Source organism: Polyodon spathula, chromosome 7 (assembly GCF_017654505.1).
Source record: "Polyodon spathula isolate WHYD16114869_AA chromosome 7, ASM1765450v1, whole genome shotgun sequence".
Taxonomy (NCBI): Eukaryota; Metazoa; Chordata; class Actinopteri; order Acipenseriformes; family Polyodontidae; genus Polyodon; species Polyodon spathula.
Window position 1 is genome coordinate 18,264,303 of NC_054540.1, and position 17,197 is coordinate 18,281,499.

Below are 17,197 nucleotides of genomic sequence, written 5' to 3' on the forward strand. Positions count from 1 at the left end.
CACGGTACTTATTATCACTAGGTCTCTCACGGGTCCTTACAGGTTTAAAAGCTCAAACCAAAACAAAGGAACAGATTATGATTCTCTGTCCCCCCCCTTTTATGTGTTACATTACCCCTTGGTAAACAAGTGCAACCGCCTCTGCGGCTGCCACGTCGTTTCCCTTCTGGGTCAATGCGTTATTGCAACAGAGTATTCCAGGCTAGTGCCCTCACAGGTTGGGAGGGAGATTTACATTCAAGAATCATTGTATTTCTGTCACACAGGCATAGGGCAAGATACAGGGTTATGACCGAGGGTCAGACACCAGTTTTGGAAGTACCTCCACTTATGGGTGTATAATGATGTAGTGGAGACTGCCCTGGCACTGTTCAAGTTAGCCACAACAGTGTCAGAGAGCCCTAGGGCTGTCCAGCGGTCCCATTCAAGGGCAAGACCAATAACTGGAACCTGCTTGGTTCCGGGTGCCAGAGTGCCTTTCACATGACTGAAGAGATCCAGGCGGAGCGGGATCTCCCAGGGCTCGTCTTGAAGGAGCTGGCACAAGGTTGCAAACCAGATTCTCCTGGGCCACCAAGGAACCACCAGGAGAACCGTTGCCTTCTTGAACCGGACCCTCTCTAGGAAGGTTGGAAGCAGCAATAATGGTGGGAACACATAAAGCAGCATTCTGGGCCACTTGTGGGCTAGGACATCTACACTGAGTGGACCGCCTCAGCGGTAGAGGGAGTACCATAGAGGGCAGTGTGTCATCTCTGCCGAAGCAAAGAGATCGATCTGCGCTTGACCGAACCGTTCCCAAATGCGCTCCACCACTTGAGGATGGAGTTGCCACTCTGACGAACATGGACCTTCCCTGGAGAGGAGGTCCGCTGCAGAATTCACTACTACAGGGAGATGGACAGCCCGGAGGGATAGCAGATTCTGCTGGGCCCAAATCAATAACCTGTAGGCTATGCGATGCAACCCTGGGGACCTCAGTCCATCCTAGTGGTTGACATACGCCACTACCGAGGTGTTGTCCATCCGGATATGGAGCTCTGGAAGAAAGTGCTGGAGAGGTGAACTGCCCGTAATCACAGCATATTTATGTGTAAGGATGTCCAAGTGCCCAACCAGGACCCGCAGACTCCTCTGCCCTCGCAGACTGCACCCCAACCTGTGTTGGAGGTGTCTGTCTTCACCACTTGATGATTCAGCACTACTCCTAGATGCACACCCTAGTGGAGGTGGGAAGGCTGTCTGCACCAACACAGGGCTATTGAACGCACATGATACACCATCAGCCGATGGTATCGGTCACGTTTTGGATGTAGCCGGAAGATACTGAGCCACGCTTGGAGCGGGTGCAAACTGAGTAGGCCAAGCTCCAAGGCTGATATAGCTGCGGCCATCTGACCCAGTAGCCTCTGGAAACACACAGGGGAACTCTCGATCCCTGATGAAACAGGGAGAGACAATCCTCTATAGTTGCCACTCTGTCGTGTGACAGGTAAGCACGCATTACAAGGAAGTCCAGCTGGAGAATGTTACGCACTGCACCGGTATCTATTTGCTCTTTGCATCGTTGAGGATGAGTCCCAGCCTCGCTAGATGCTCCATCACTATTGCCATATGGGCCACTGCTCCCTCCCGCGACTGGGAACAGATCAACCAGTTGCCTAGGTAGTTTGAAAAGGTGCGGGGCACTAGGGAGAGGTCGAATGGCAGCATTGAAAACTCATACACACTTCCCTGGAAGGCAAAGCAGAGGTATTTCACGTGCCCTGGGCGAATGGGAATGTGAAAGCGCACGTCCCTTAAGTCCACCGTGGTAACCAGTTGCCCGGCTGGATTCACTGGAGAATGTGACTGTGGGGTGACCATTGAGGTGCCTCATGTCTAAGATGGAGTGGAAGCAGACATCCTTCTTGGGCACTAGGAAGTATCTTGAGAACCTCTCCCCATGGGAGATGGGGTCTACGAGATGGGACAGCCTGCTTGCTGAGCAAGGTGGCTACTTCATGACGTAGCACTGAGGCCTGAAGAGGGTCTGTCACAGATGTATTTGTGACCCCTCAAAAAGGAGGCGGTCCCATGTGGAACTGTAGAGCGTAACCAGTTTGTACGATGGTGAGCACCCAGATGTTCAAGGTGCAGGTACGCCAGTATTGCAGCTGGTGTGGAGAGAAGCAGAGGGTCTGAGGACGCAAGCCTTCAGGAGCCATGCTGAGGTTGAGGCGGGGCACTCTGCTGAGATGGCCTACGACGGGCTTGTAATTGCCGCTTGGAACGCTGCTGCGTGGGGGCTCCACGTCCTGCATTCCCACGTCACTGCTGGAGGGCTCGGCTGACAGCCTGCACTGTGAACTGTAGGCGGTGCCTCAGGTCACCCACGGGCATGGGCACTGGGTTCGTACGTCTCACCTGCTGCACCCTGTACGGCTGCCAGCGGTTCAACCTACCTCGCACCGGGGTATGTGAAGAAAGCATTGCAGCCACCTGGTTGGACACCTCACGTTCTCGTAGGAGTGTTGAAGTATCTCCTCCACTGCCGGACTGAAAGTATGCCCTGGTGAAATTGGTGCAATCTTGGAGCGATGATTTGTCAGCATCAGAGACCCTCGCCTGGGAGAGCCAGAGCTGTGAGCTACAATCATACCAGCCAGACTCTGGCTCAGGGCTTGTCCTTGGAACCACCACACAGCTTGCATCAAGGAAACACACAGGCTCATAAGAGAGTGCTTGTGTAACATTATAGTAAAGAAGAGGGGGTATGAAAAATATATATATATACCGTATTACTTCAATTTGGCGCCGCACTCGTATTAAAGACGCCCTCGTACTGACGCCGCAGTCATATATCAGCTTTATAATAGAGGCCGCCCTCGAATAAACGCCGCTATCAATAAAGAAACATTAAGGTATTTTTTTTTTCTCCCACTACCAAAAAACACACAGAGTAAACAAATAAACGCGCAACACTGACTGTGTACCTGCAAACTAATGTACACACACACACACAGTAAGCAGTAGTAATGGTAGTACAGTTCTGAAAGAAAATGCAAGATAAACTACATACAGAAGAGCTGACCTGAAGTTCTTATAGGTGGTTTTGTTGTTTTGTTTAGTTCAATTGTAATTCCCGTATTCAATCCCGTACAAATATAAAAACAATGCGCTTACTAACTAGAAGATTTAGTTTCGGTTTCTCTTGCAGAGAAATTAGAAACAAACAAGTTACAGTGAGCTAAAAAAACGAGTAGGATCAATTGTATTTTTTACAGAAATCAAACTGATATTCTGAGGTAATTTTTGGTGCAGAAAAACAACTACGTCACAATATTGGATTTGACTGCCAAACCATTGTCCAGTCCCTTAACAACCAATACCCGCTTCTGATTCGCTGGTACAGTACTCCCCTGACCTTCCAACTCCCACCTAATAGGCTCTCGGAGCAGTATTGCTAGGTTCTCGGTTTTCCAGCGGAATTGGGCGATTTCAAAAACACAGCCGCGGAAAATATTAAGGAGTCGCGGGTTGATAATGTAATTAGATTGGTAGTATAACTTTAAAAGATTGAACTGTTTTCATGCTATTTCATATTGTTTGGGATACAGTACTAGCATTAGTATTTAAATAAAGGGATCACGCTGTAATTCGGTTGCTGGTCTGGTATGAATGTTGATTTGTCCCTTCAGAGATTCCGTACGAATTTGTTGCCAGTGACGTGTAGATGAGCTGTACTTGGGCTTGTAGTTTTTTTTATTTTTTTTATATCAAATTCATACTAGGTATCTTTTCTTCGGAAACCTTTAGATTTTTTTTTTATGCATAGGCCTGCGTGTTAATAAGCTTACTTTCAGTTAAAGCAAATAACTGGGTTATTTTGGGCTATTTTTTGAAGTGGCTTTGGACTATAAACTCTGCGGAAATCTGGGAACCATGTCTCGGAGTCTCGGTAGTGTAAATGTATTGTAGTTAAAGTAGGGTAGCCACACCCGCTGCTACATACAGGCAGGCTACGTATTACAGAAAGTAAGCAACCGCAATACTTCTAAAATGACATAAAATAAATCACGTAATAAAACATTGCCCTCTTTTAAGCGCCGTAGTCATTTTGATCAATTTAAAATAAATGCTGCGGCGCCAAATTGAAGTAATACGGTATATAGAGCGGTTTTCGATGACGTCATTAATCACCTAGCAACCGTTCTTAACAGAGACAGCGGCCATGGTGATGGGCGTATGTGTGAATTTTACCGATACACATCATTGAACAATGTCGGAAATAGCAAAATTTCTCACTATTTTAGGAAATTTAGATCTAAGAAAAGATACAGTGAAAAGATATATATGACTGCTAATCAAGATCCGAGTGCTATTTCTGAGCACCGATGGAGCCAGGACGTGCAATTATTGCCAAGCGTTTGTTTTCCGAGCATAATAAATGATATGATTAGTACACCTAGCCCATACACCCTTGAAGAGTTGAGATGCTACAAAGGACTGGAATTATACAACCAGTCTATCTGTGGATGGGTAAGAGAGGTGAAGACATGCATCATAAACAACATTTGTGTCATTAAAACTTTTACCGGTGTTTTATTATTATTATTATTATTATTATTATTATTATTATTATTAGTAATAATATAGAAGAACACTATGGTACCATGTAAATGTGTTTTGTTACATTTTCTGGGTTTGTAATATTATTTTGTTTATAATAAACAAATCTTTACAAAGAAAAGGGAAAACTGTAAAACGAACATTTTTTTAACTGACACACACACACACACACTATATATATATATATATATATATATGTGTGTGTGTGTGTGTATATATATATGTATGTATATACAGTGGCTTGCGAAAGTATTCACCCCCCTTGGCATTTTTCCTATTTTGTTGCCTTACAACCTGGAATTAAAATTGATTTTGGGGGTTTGTATCATTTGATTTACACAACATGCCTACCACTTTGAAGATGCAAAATATTTTTTATTGTGAAACAAACAAGAAATAAGACGAAAAAACAGAAAACTTGAGTGTGCATAAGTATTCACCCCCCCAAAGTCAATACTTTGTAGAGCCACCTTTTGCAGCAATTACAGCTGCAAGTCTCTTGGGGTATGTATCTATAAGCTCGGCACATCTAGCCACTGGGATTTTTGTCCATTCTTCAAGGCAAAACTGCTCCAGCTCCTTCAAGTTGGATGGGTTCCGCTGGTGTACAGCAATCTTTAAGTCATACCACAGATTCTCAATTGGATTGAGGTCTGGGCTTTGACTAGACCATTCCAAGACATTTAAAAATGTTTCCCCTTAAACCACTCAAGTGTTTTCGGGCTTAAAAGGCATGTCATATGCAGATAGGCTAAAAGAATTGAATCTGTTCAGTCTTGAACAAAGAAGACTACGTGGCGACCTAATTCAAGCATTCAAAATTCTAAAAGGTATTGACAGTGTCGACCCAAGGGACTTTTTCAGCCTGAAAAAAGAAACAAGGACCAGGGGTCACAAATGGAGTTTAGAAAAAGGGGCATTCAGAACAGAAAATAGGAGACACTTTTTTACACAGAGAATTGTGAGGGTCTGGAATCAACTCCCCAGTAATGTTGTTGAAGCTGACACCCTGGGAATCTTCAAGAAGCTGCTTGATGAGATTTTGGGATCAATAAGCTACTAACAACCAAACGAGCAAGATGGGCCGAATGGCCTCCTCTCGTTTGTAAACTTTCTTATGTTCTTATGTTGCTTTAGCAGTATACTTCTGGTCATTGTCCTGCTGGAAGGTGAACCTCCGTCCCAGTCTCAAATCTCTGGAAGACTGAAACAGGTTTCCCTCAAGAATTTCCCTGTACTTAGCGCCATCCATCATTCCTTCAATTCTGACCAGTTTCCCAGTCCCTGCCGATGAAATACATCCCCACAGCATGATGCTGCCACCACCATGCTTCACTGTGGTGATGGTGTTCTCAGGGTGATGAGAGGTGTTGGGTTTGCGCCAGACATAGCGTTTTCCTTGATGGCCAAAAAGCTAAATTTTAGTCTCATCTGACCAGAGTACCTTCTTCCATATGTTTGGGGAGTCTCCCACATGCCTTTTGGCGAACACCAAACGTGTTTGCTTATTTTTTTCTTTAAGCAATGGCTTTTTTTCTGGCCACTCTTCCATAAAGCCCAGCTCTGTGGAGTGTACGGCTTAAAGTGGTCCTATGGACAGATACTCCAATCTCCGCTGTGGAGCTTTGCAGCTCCTTCAAGGTTATCTTTGGTCTCTTTGTTGCCTCTCTGATTAATGCCCTCCTTGCCTGGTCCATGAGTTTTGGTGGGCGGCCCTCTCTTGCCAGGTTTATTGTGGTGCCATATTCTTTCCATTTTTTAATAATGGCTTTAATGGTGCTCCGTGGGATGTTCAAAGTTTCGGATATTTTTTTATAACCCAACCCTGATCTGTACTTCTCCACAACTTTGTCCCTGACCTGTTTGGAGAGCTCCTTGGTCTTCATGGTGCCGCTTGCTTGGTGGTGCCCCTTGCTTAGTGGTGTTGCAGACTCTAGGGCCTTTCAGAACAGGTGTATATATACTGAGATCATGTGACAGATCATGTGACACTTAGATTGCACACAGGTGGACTTTATTTAACTAATTATGTGACTTCTGAAGGTAATTGGTTGCACCAGATCTTATTTAGAGGCTTAATAGCAAAGGGGGTGAATACATATGCACGCACCACTTTTCCGTTATTTATTTTTTAGAATTTTTTGAAACAAGTTATTTTTTTCATTTCACTTCACCAATTTGGACTATTTTGTGTATGTCCATTACATGAAATCCAAATAAAAATCCATTTTTAATTCCAGGTTGTAAGGCAACAAAATAGGAAAAATGCCAAGGGGGGTCAATACTTTCGCAAGCCACCACTGTATATATATATATATATATATATATATATATATATATATATACACACACACACACACACACACACACATACAGATGTCAACTCTCATCTGTCACTGATGTGTACCTAGAGACCATGTTTGAACAAGTACTTTTCTTTTATTCTTTTATTTTCTGACCTATAAAATCCATGCAAAATAAGCAAAAGAAATTAACTAATGGAGGTAAACAGAACCTTTTAAAAACTGATTTCGGGAGGTAGCCTTATGAATTTTTTTTATGGTCCTCCATCGGCTGAATACAAAAAAAACCAGTTTTAAAAGTTTGATAAAAAAACATATTATAAATATTTTAAATATATATATTATTATATATATATATATATATATATATATATATATATATATATATATATATATATATATATTATATATATATATATATATATATATATATATATATATATATATATATATATATATATATATATATATATAATATATATTTATAATATGTATAATATATATGTCCTATAAGAATAGTAGAAAAGACCACAGGAACGCAAGGAATTATCTCTTTTCTAATCACCTTTGCGATAACACTGCATCCCGCGTGTTACAAAATACAAAATCAATTATTATATTGAGGTATTTAATCATTAAAAAATATATATGTTGCTCAATTTATATTCTTATATTAGTAAAGTTTTTTCGAGTAGGCGTGTGCGTTGAAATATAGTTTTCTTTTCTTTTTCTTTTTTTTTTAATACTGTAGTTTATTTTTCTACGTGTTTTAACTTGAGCATATTGTGTGCCAAGTGTCGAAGCGCTTGAAGGATGTGTTGATAGCAGTGTTTGGGTCTTTACTGTATTTGATTAAATATTTGTTTGGTTTTTGGTGATGGTGTGTTTAAATAATGGTAATTTTTAATGCTGTAGTTTTTTTTTTTTTTTTTTTTTAATGAACAAATGTTTTGTCGAATACCGTATTTGTATGCGACGTGTTGATTGTTCATTTTGACCATGTGCCAGAGGGATGTGTTAATAGCGTAACAAGAGTTTTTTTTTTGTTAGCATTCTCTTCATTTGTTTCTTTGTTTTTAGCTGCAGCAACTCCGCAATATTTGTCCTAGCTATACATTTTTAAAAAGTCCAAATTAATGTAACGTTTTCTTTCTTTTTTTGCTTATGCAAAAATCTGAAGACGTTTCACCTATACAGAATGTATTTTGGGTTAGCCAAAAGTATTATACTTTTTCACATTGGCTCTGTAAACAAATATTGCCAATACGCAGACTGCTGGATCATACGTGCCTAGACTTGCCTTTTCGACGTTTAACCTGTGTTTTAGATGTATAAAGAACAGCGATGAATTTCAGTCCTTGATCTAAAGCGTTTCTGTTAATGTTAATTTTATCATATTAAATATCAAACTCATCTGAGCGCTGAACAATTACAAATTTTTCCACGAGCTGAAATTTCGGAGCCTAGTCATGATGGATTAAGACCTATTCATTCTTTATTATTATTATTATTATTATTATTATTATTATTATTATTATTATTATTATTATTTTTGGATGTGATAGTTTAGATTAGTCTCCCTTGTAGTTAATGTAGCAGAGCAAACCAGAAAGACTTCAGAAATGCACCTCTCTCCATATTAACTAAAGAAAGTGATGCAAGGCTGTGTTACTTTTAGGGTTAACCCTTTATATGCTGACTAACATATGAGATATGTTACCTTTGCTCTAATGCTGACAACATGCAGCTAGTGATGTTATGCAATGAAAAAGATTTGGGCAAGAAAGTGTTCTCAACATTAGTTTGTGACCTTAAAGATTTGGAAGTTAATGGTCTGGAAATTTCTGCTGAATGTGCATTAAGGGGAACATTGTTTTGTGTTGTTGGTGACAACTTGGGATCTCACTGTATTGGAAGATTCGCTGAAAACTTTAGCTGAAGTATATATTTTTGTGGGTATTTCCTTGTCAAGAGAGCTGATGTTTTTGAATGTGATCAAAGTGCTATTGGTCCTGTGTGCACACCAGAGCTGTATAATGGAGCACTTGAAGATGCAGGGTACTGATATTGCAGATGTAGAAGGAATCAAATTCAACTCATTCTTTAAGCTTTGTTAAAGATTTTTGTGTTTCTCACGAAATGGGGCTGCCTTCATGTCTGGGTCATGATCTGTTTGAGGGTGTAGTTTCATATGATTTGGCTCTATATCTGAAGTACTTTGTAAAGGAAAAAAAAAAAGTTTTTCTTACACTCAGCTGAATAGATTTATTGCACAGTTTAAGTATCTTGGATCTGGTGGAAATGCAAAGCTTTGTGAAGTTAATATGAAAAGTGACAGGCTTGGTGGACAAGCAGTACAGAACTGGACTCTGTTGAGACTTGTGCCTATAATAATTGGTGACAAAATATTGGAGTCTTATAGTCCAGTTTGGCAGCTCACTCTTCAGCTGAAAGACATTGAGGGTTTAGTCTGTGCACCAAAAATATCAGTGGCACAGATAGCTTTCCTGGAAGTAATTGTTCTGGAATATCTAGAAATAAGGAATGAGTTATTTCCTGGTAAAAGTTTAAAACCGAAACATCACTACTTGAGACATTACCCCGCTTTAATACTCAAGTTTGGTCCACTTTTTTGATTGTGGACTATGAGAAAATCATCAGCTCTTTCAGTCGTATGTTTTTGCTGGCTCGCTCTTTTCAGCTGTTTTGCAAAGAAGAAACAGTTCTCCACTTCATGTGCATCTGTACAGTGAGGCTGTACATAATGCAATTGCAGGTTTTGACTTTAATGAGTAGGACACAGTTATTTCAGAAGAGTTGCAATTTAAGGTACTGTGTACAAGAAAGACCTCTTTCTGATTCTTGATGAGAATTACACTATTTTAGATTTTAACTAAGTCAGATTATTATTATTATTATTTTTAATTATTTCTATGAAAAGCATTGGAAAATGTCAGCAAAGATAATCATAAATTGTTGAGTTTTATCCAGTCAGTGTTGCCAAAGCTGAGCAATGAAGATTTTAATTCAGTTGTAGACACTATTAAGAATTTGGGCGTAGAAACAGCTGAAGATATAAAATACATAAAGGAAGTGGAGCTGCTCATTGTTCTTAAACCAATTTAAGCAAGAAAAGTGATATTCAGCTTTACTGTGACATGCAAGTATATCCCCTTTATTTTCTTGACAGTTGACACTGAAGGAAAAATGAAACACAATCCATTTGTCATGTCTTAAATGCATACTAAATAGCCTTCCCTGAACTTTGTTTTCCTCAGTTTTTTATGTTTTGTAATGTCACCTAACTATTACACAAGTTAAGCACACTTATTTATGTATTTGTGAGCTTTTTTTCAAGATGTCAACATTTTCATTTATTTATAGCCAGGAGAATGCTTCAGTTTCTGTGATGGTTTAGTATATAAAAGCTAATTGTTCAAAGGATATGCCTGCAAAGACAAATCTGTAAGGTATACTTAAGTTTTATTTCAGGGTTTTGAGATGACTACATTTATTCACCCTATGGAAAATAATAATCCTACATAATAATAATAAAAAATAGAACATGTTTTAATAATATTTGGGCTATTTCTTACATTTTAAAGGTGAGGCTTTGAATCCCAATGGCCATTCAACCACTGACAGAAAGGTCTTCATTAAGCTCCTCTTCATCAAGCAGTACACTAGACTGAAGTGTAGCCATGAGCGAATGTTCCTTTAGCCGTGATGCTGATTGGGCAGAGAAGTTCGAGATACCTTGGCAAAAACTTACCACTGATCTAATGCACTGCTTGGAGATAGAAGAAAGACAAAACAACGCTGTGAAATGATATCATGCTGCAAGATGCCTTTGAAAAGGTACCTTCTACAGATAGCCAGACTGCTGGTTAACAAATACCCCAGATCCCTGCAGGATGTAATTGAAGGGAAAATTGTTGGAAGCGGGTATAAACCGGGGCAAAACCAGAGTCCAGTGGAAGTGACACAGATGAAGTTCCACCAATAAAAAAGGCCTCTGTTCAAGACACTTCCGGGTGTGTAAACTGGTGTCTTGATCAGTTGCCATCAGCTCAAACAATGGAAAGCCAAAAGGAACAACAGAAGGAAAAGATGTTCACTGAGAGGAATGTGGATTCACAGAGTATATCTCAGAAACTGTTGGCAACTTATTATTCCCAGAGAAGGGATATCATCTGATGCATGCCAACTGAAACCCTTGAGAGAATGGCCGTTTCTATTTGAGATGACCGACATGCTGCTTCACTTCAAGGAACTTACAGGGATACTTTTGGAAGAAACCCTGAGACGTTGTCATCCAAAGGGAAGAGAGTTCTTGCCTACATGAGAAGTGTTGGTAGTGGGAAAAATAAAAAGGCGATTGAAATAAAAGCGCTATTGAAAATTGCTGAAAAATCTGTGAAAAGCTTATTGCCAGAAGTTCCAGGGACAATATTGCTTATCCTTGCATACTTCAACGAAGACGATGGGCTGATGTTTCTTCAGGCCAACGACACTTGTTTAGCAGATGAAATACCAGCATCCAGTCTTCCAGTCTGCATCATCTTTTGTGGTGAGCGATTAAAATGCTGCATTATCTTAGTTGTGTCTTATACATGAGCTTTTCAGAAATAACATCACAATCAGCAGTTTCTGAAACATCATTAATTTATCTGATTACTCATAAGAAAATTAAAGCCCTTTCAACTGTTCAAAAACTGTTCTTTAACTGATAAACATGACCATATATTTTTATTCCTATAATTTCTGGAGACTTTGTGTTGCCAGTGACCCGCTTCATGCTGAGCGTTAACAAGATTGTTGTGAAGGAAAATAGTGCTACATTCCAGGAAGTTTTTGCTATGATGTTTGCATCTTATTAGTACCCTGCAAAACTGGGATCAACACTGGAATTAGCGAGGATAAACAATTAGTCATTAGCGGAGCAACCATAGTTTGCATACACATTTGTGATGTAGTTGTTGGCATCACAGATCACACACTACTTGCACATTGACAGAATATGTCTCCTTACGATTTATGCCAAGTTATTTATTTATTATGTATGTTATTTATTTATTTATTTATTAGCAGATGCCCTTATCCAGGGTGACTTACGATTGTTACAAAATATCACATTAATCCAGTGCACACTCCATATTTATTTATTTTTTTTTTTTTCCACTCTCTCTTCTTTGCCTGTTTCCCTGGTAGTTTCACTGGTATTTCTAGTCAACCATGTAATTTGTGCACAGTTTAGACCTGGTTTTCACATGTCAACTGAAACGCTAACACTGTTGATGGTTTGCTAAATCGCTACCTTTGTATGTAAATGAGGATACTCCTTTAAAGTTCAGCCCATGTCCAGCACTAATGCTGGATTGCCGAGTGGGCACTAAAACACAGGTTGCTAAATCACATATATGGGCAAAGTCTGTTTGCTCACACGTATGCCTGTCTGGTGTGCTAACTGTTCCCAAAAATGTTTTGCGATTGCTTAGGGGTTTGCAAACGTTGCTAAATAGGGCCCAATGGTCCAGATATTCTAAGCGATGCACAAACCTCTCGCAAAATTTAGGGCTCATAAAAATTTGTGATTTTGCACAAAAATTTATATTTTCCAACACAAACAGTTGCACAAAGTTGGAAAATAGCAGTTTTTTGCTCAATTCCAAATGTGTTTGTGTCTCGCAAAACCACCTGTACATTCAATACCAATATAGCAGAAATGCACAAGAGCTATGCGTGAATGCGCAGAATTGGAATACTACACAACAACGAACTATTAACAATACCCTGCCAAGCAGCTATTATTGGTTTCCAGTACATACCAGTATTCCTTAGACGAGTCTACACTCAAATGTAACCTGCACATGGAATGCAGAATCAAAGCTCAACACACATCGGTAACATTGGCTGTTGAATGCCCACCCCCACAAATATATAAATAAGCTACTAAATGGAGAAATGAAACAATGGACCACAGAATACTGTTGGCTATTCAACATATAACTTAAATAAAAATATATTGTAGCGACTTGCTAACTGCATGAAGGAGACAGACAAAATATCTGTGGCATCAAACTGCACTCTTTATTTTAAAGAAACGCACGTGTCAGCTAGTGTTCTGACCCGTGCTCCTTACACTATACATAAACATATTTACAGAAGTGTGGACTGTAAACCAAACCCACAATGCTGAAAACACTACTCTATTCGGAAGCCCCGAAGATGGGAATCTCAGCATGGAGCCGGCCAAGAACCCTGCCTGTGGATGCAGACTTCACATGTGTATCCCTTACACATACTCCTGCTGAAAGCCCCTTCCAAACACGCCCCCTACTCACCTTGCCCCCTGCTCCTACCACACATGTATGGCATAGTCAATAGCATAGAATGCACACCTTGGGTGTCAAAGTATGCTTCTGATATCAATGAGAAAAAAATCACAATCCTTGGCAAGCCCCTCGACGAGGACCGTCACAAGAACGGTCCCAGTGCCCACAGCCCTGCTGGGTGACTAAATATGATTCCTAGATTGGCATGTGTATATGACCTGGATTCAAGTCTCTTAGTAGTCTTTGTATTGATGTACAGTACAGATTTACAACATCACCCTACTATATTAAATATTTAAATATTTGGATTATATTAATTATACATTCCCAAAGCAAACAAACCAAAAAATACCAAATTCCCAATCTGAAGACTTTGGAATTCCACTGTTTATATACAGTGGAATTCCGAATACAACTTTTTAAAAATGTGCATAATTATAAACTTTCTCATACAGCAAAGGAAATAATTTCAGTTTATCTGTAACCGATGCTTGGGCCTCTGCACATACACATTCAGTGATGAGAGGCCTGTAAATTGGAAGCTATTTCTGTGAATTATGTGAGTTTGATTGAAGAATTGAAAAGATAACCTCAGTTCACTGCAAATCATCCTCATTATTCAGCTAACATTTTTTTAATTTATTTTTTGTTTTGTTTATGCATCCCCAACCATCTTTACCCTGTTCTTATAAAGCACCCACTGAACAAAAAGATCCGTTACTAACACTGTTAAAGCTAATAAAATAAATCCATAGATCTTCGCTGTGTTACACTTTACTATGCATTTCATTTTGCAGGTACAGGTGCATTTTTAAAGGAAACACATTTTGTAGCAAATACATTATTTTAAAATAAAACAAAATGACAAACTACAGTAGGCCGAGTTCACAGTTTGCTTGTCTTACCCTTTAAAGCAAGGGTCTCCAATCTGGATTTTGTGTCACAGCATGTTAATTTACTAGCTGAAAAGCATGTCAGTCAACATGGGAAGCAGCTGGCTGGGTAATGTTAGAAAGAGGCAGTTGAGTTTGAGAAACATCAACATGGTATTTCAGCCTCATAATTAAAGGACCGTTTAATCAGCATACTATTAATTGATACACAAATTATGTTAAATTACATATATCATCAGTCTCGCGTGTAAATTAAGCAAATCAAAGCTTATGTGGATTGTTATTAATATTTCAATATCATTTTTTTTTTTTTTTTTTTACACTTGTATTTCACTTTGCTTTTAATGTTGGTCTATATATGCAACCTGGTCTACAGACAAAAGTTATCAATGTGGTGGCAAACTAATAGCTCTGTTACAGCAATACATCTCTCATGTATTATTTGCACATAAAGTTGTTCATCCAAATTTCTTCACAGGGGAATGCCATGCATGGCAAATTGTTTTAATACATGTTTTATCAATAATTATTGTTCTGTTTATCAAAATGGATAAGATACTGGATAGAAATGTTGCATAGGAAGCATCATGTGTAGATAAACGTGTGAGCAAGTGCATAATTGTAATTTGTGTAGTGATAGGTCTTTTAAAAAGTCAGTTAGCTTCTTCTGACACCTTTCTAGGATGATAAGCAAGTCAATACTGCAACACTTACATGAGTAATGCACACCTGATTCTTAAACAACCCATGATGTTTGGATACTACACATCTAAATCATTAAAAGGTAATAGTAGACAAACACACAGTATTCTCTGTAGACTTATTTGGCTAAATGATCCTCTTGTTATCAGTCAATATTACAAATGTTAGTGCATTTTTACTATATTCTATAGGAAGCAACAGCTAGCTCTAATCCTAACCTTAGTTGTTTAATCAGTTTTATATATGTAGTGTAAATAAAGCCTGAATAAATACTGAATTTCCTAAAACAAAGCTGTATCATGATTTCAGGGTGATAGTTAAAAAAGGAACCCATGTTATTTCAGGGATCACTTAACTGGATAATAGCAGGAGTTCCTAACTATGAAACTTTTAAATTACATAGGATGGCTAAGAAGTTGCTTTAACATTTTTTTTAGTAGTCACTAATTTTTTTTTTTTTTTTTTTTTTTTTTTTTTTTTTTTTAATAATTTTTTTCTCCCAATTTAGAATAGCCTTCCCCTGGGAGTGCCTGTCCACAGTCAGCAGTGGAATAGCCTGGACTCGAACTGACTACGTCCAGGCTAGAGGGCACATCCTGCACTCTACACAGGGTGCCTTGCCGCATGCGCTACTTGGGAGTCCTCTACAATATTTCTGACTGAAAGGCATGATCCAAAGATACTGAGAGCAAATAATGAAAAATTATGAAAATACCACCTTAAAAGTCAGCCACAGCTGCTTCCCACTAGCAATATACAATAAGCTTCCTATCAGCTATGCATATGACCCGTCCTTAATTTAAAACCCAAGATGAAAACAAATCGAGCTTGCCCTGCCCAAAAAGGCTCTTGCATTATATCGTCACTCCACTTTTGTCGTGCAGTCCAGAAAGATAAAAGATTTGTATAGTGGAACAGAAAGAAAGAAAGATTTAGTACAATGCAATGGTTCCTTTATGATTGATGCCAGTTTTGATAAATTAAGGTTGGATATTGAGTTTATTCCGAAAAATAATCTTCCAAATGTTTCTTGCAGGAATGTGGGAAGATCCTTTAACAAAAAAACGATTATAAATTAGCATGGAAATGGTGATAAATCCATGGTGATAAAACCACAATCCTCAAATAGTGCTTTTGTTTGAATGTGCTGCTTTACCACAACTACATGCTTTTTAAATAAAACTAATTGCATATCAGTAGTTAAAAGAATAAGTGTGCCTAATTCACAAACCCATGACATACAACCGAAAATGAAAAAAAAATCCAGCTGTAAAATACGGAATGAGACATTGCCATACAATGCAACTGATTGCAGTAATTCATGTTCAGTTATTACAGATAACACATTAATTTAATCCATTTATCATTTTAAAAAAAAAGTCTGCCTACCTCTGTAAAGCACATTCTGATGGTGGTGTGCTATGAAAAGGGGCTATATATAAAAATTGTTATATTATTAAAGACTATTATTATTAGTAGTATGTGTTAAATGACTATGGTACAAATATTTCACTGATTGAAGAACTCCCAAACTCCAAGGACATGAAAAAAAAGAGTATGTAAAATTGTGGAGTGGAGAACATTTCAAATATTTTACTGAAATGTATTTAATTTAATGTACATTCAAACAGTCAATAGAAGCATACACATGTACAGTATCTATGATGGGTGTGGTATTTTAGGTCCAATCTGGAACAACTCACAAAATGCAAGGTAGACAAATCTCATTAATCATTCAGCCCTAGTTGTGTACTGAACTTCAGCTTAACATGATTAATATATATTATATATATATTTAAACAGACTTTAAAATTCTCTTTACTGGTAAATAAAATTCACTGGTATGTACGTTTGGATCCCAAGCCAAAATATGACCAAATTAGCTTGGTGTTGAGAGAAGACCCAGAAAATAAAATAAGATTTTTTTTTTTTTTTTTATATTGGCCATTAAAAAGGTTCAAGATATCATTAAAGTTTTAGATACATCTTAAATTAAGCTGTAAATCAATCTAAAATCCGATGCATATTACCAACAAAAAACACTGTGTTAAAAATATCTGGCTACAAACAAACTAAAGAAAATGCACAAATTAGTTAACACAGTTAAAATCTAAATTTTTCTGTTAACTACAATCAATTGGTAATTGTGAATCCAGAATCTGCATCCTTTTTCTTTTAAGCAGGTCTCCTTGGGTATGTTTGACTACTCAATCTTTGTTTAAAAATAAATAAATACATTTTAAAAAAACACCACACAATCACCCAAGAGGTTCTTAAACCTTTGGTGAGCTGTACGATTCATAAGCAAGAACCTCTGTTTTACTGTTGCACTTAATTTTACAATGCTGTCGTT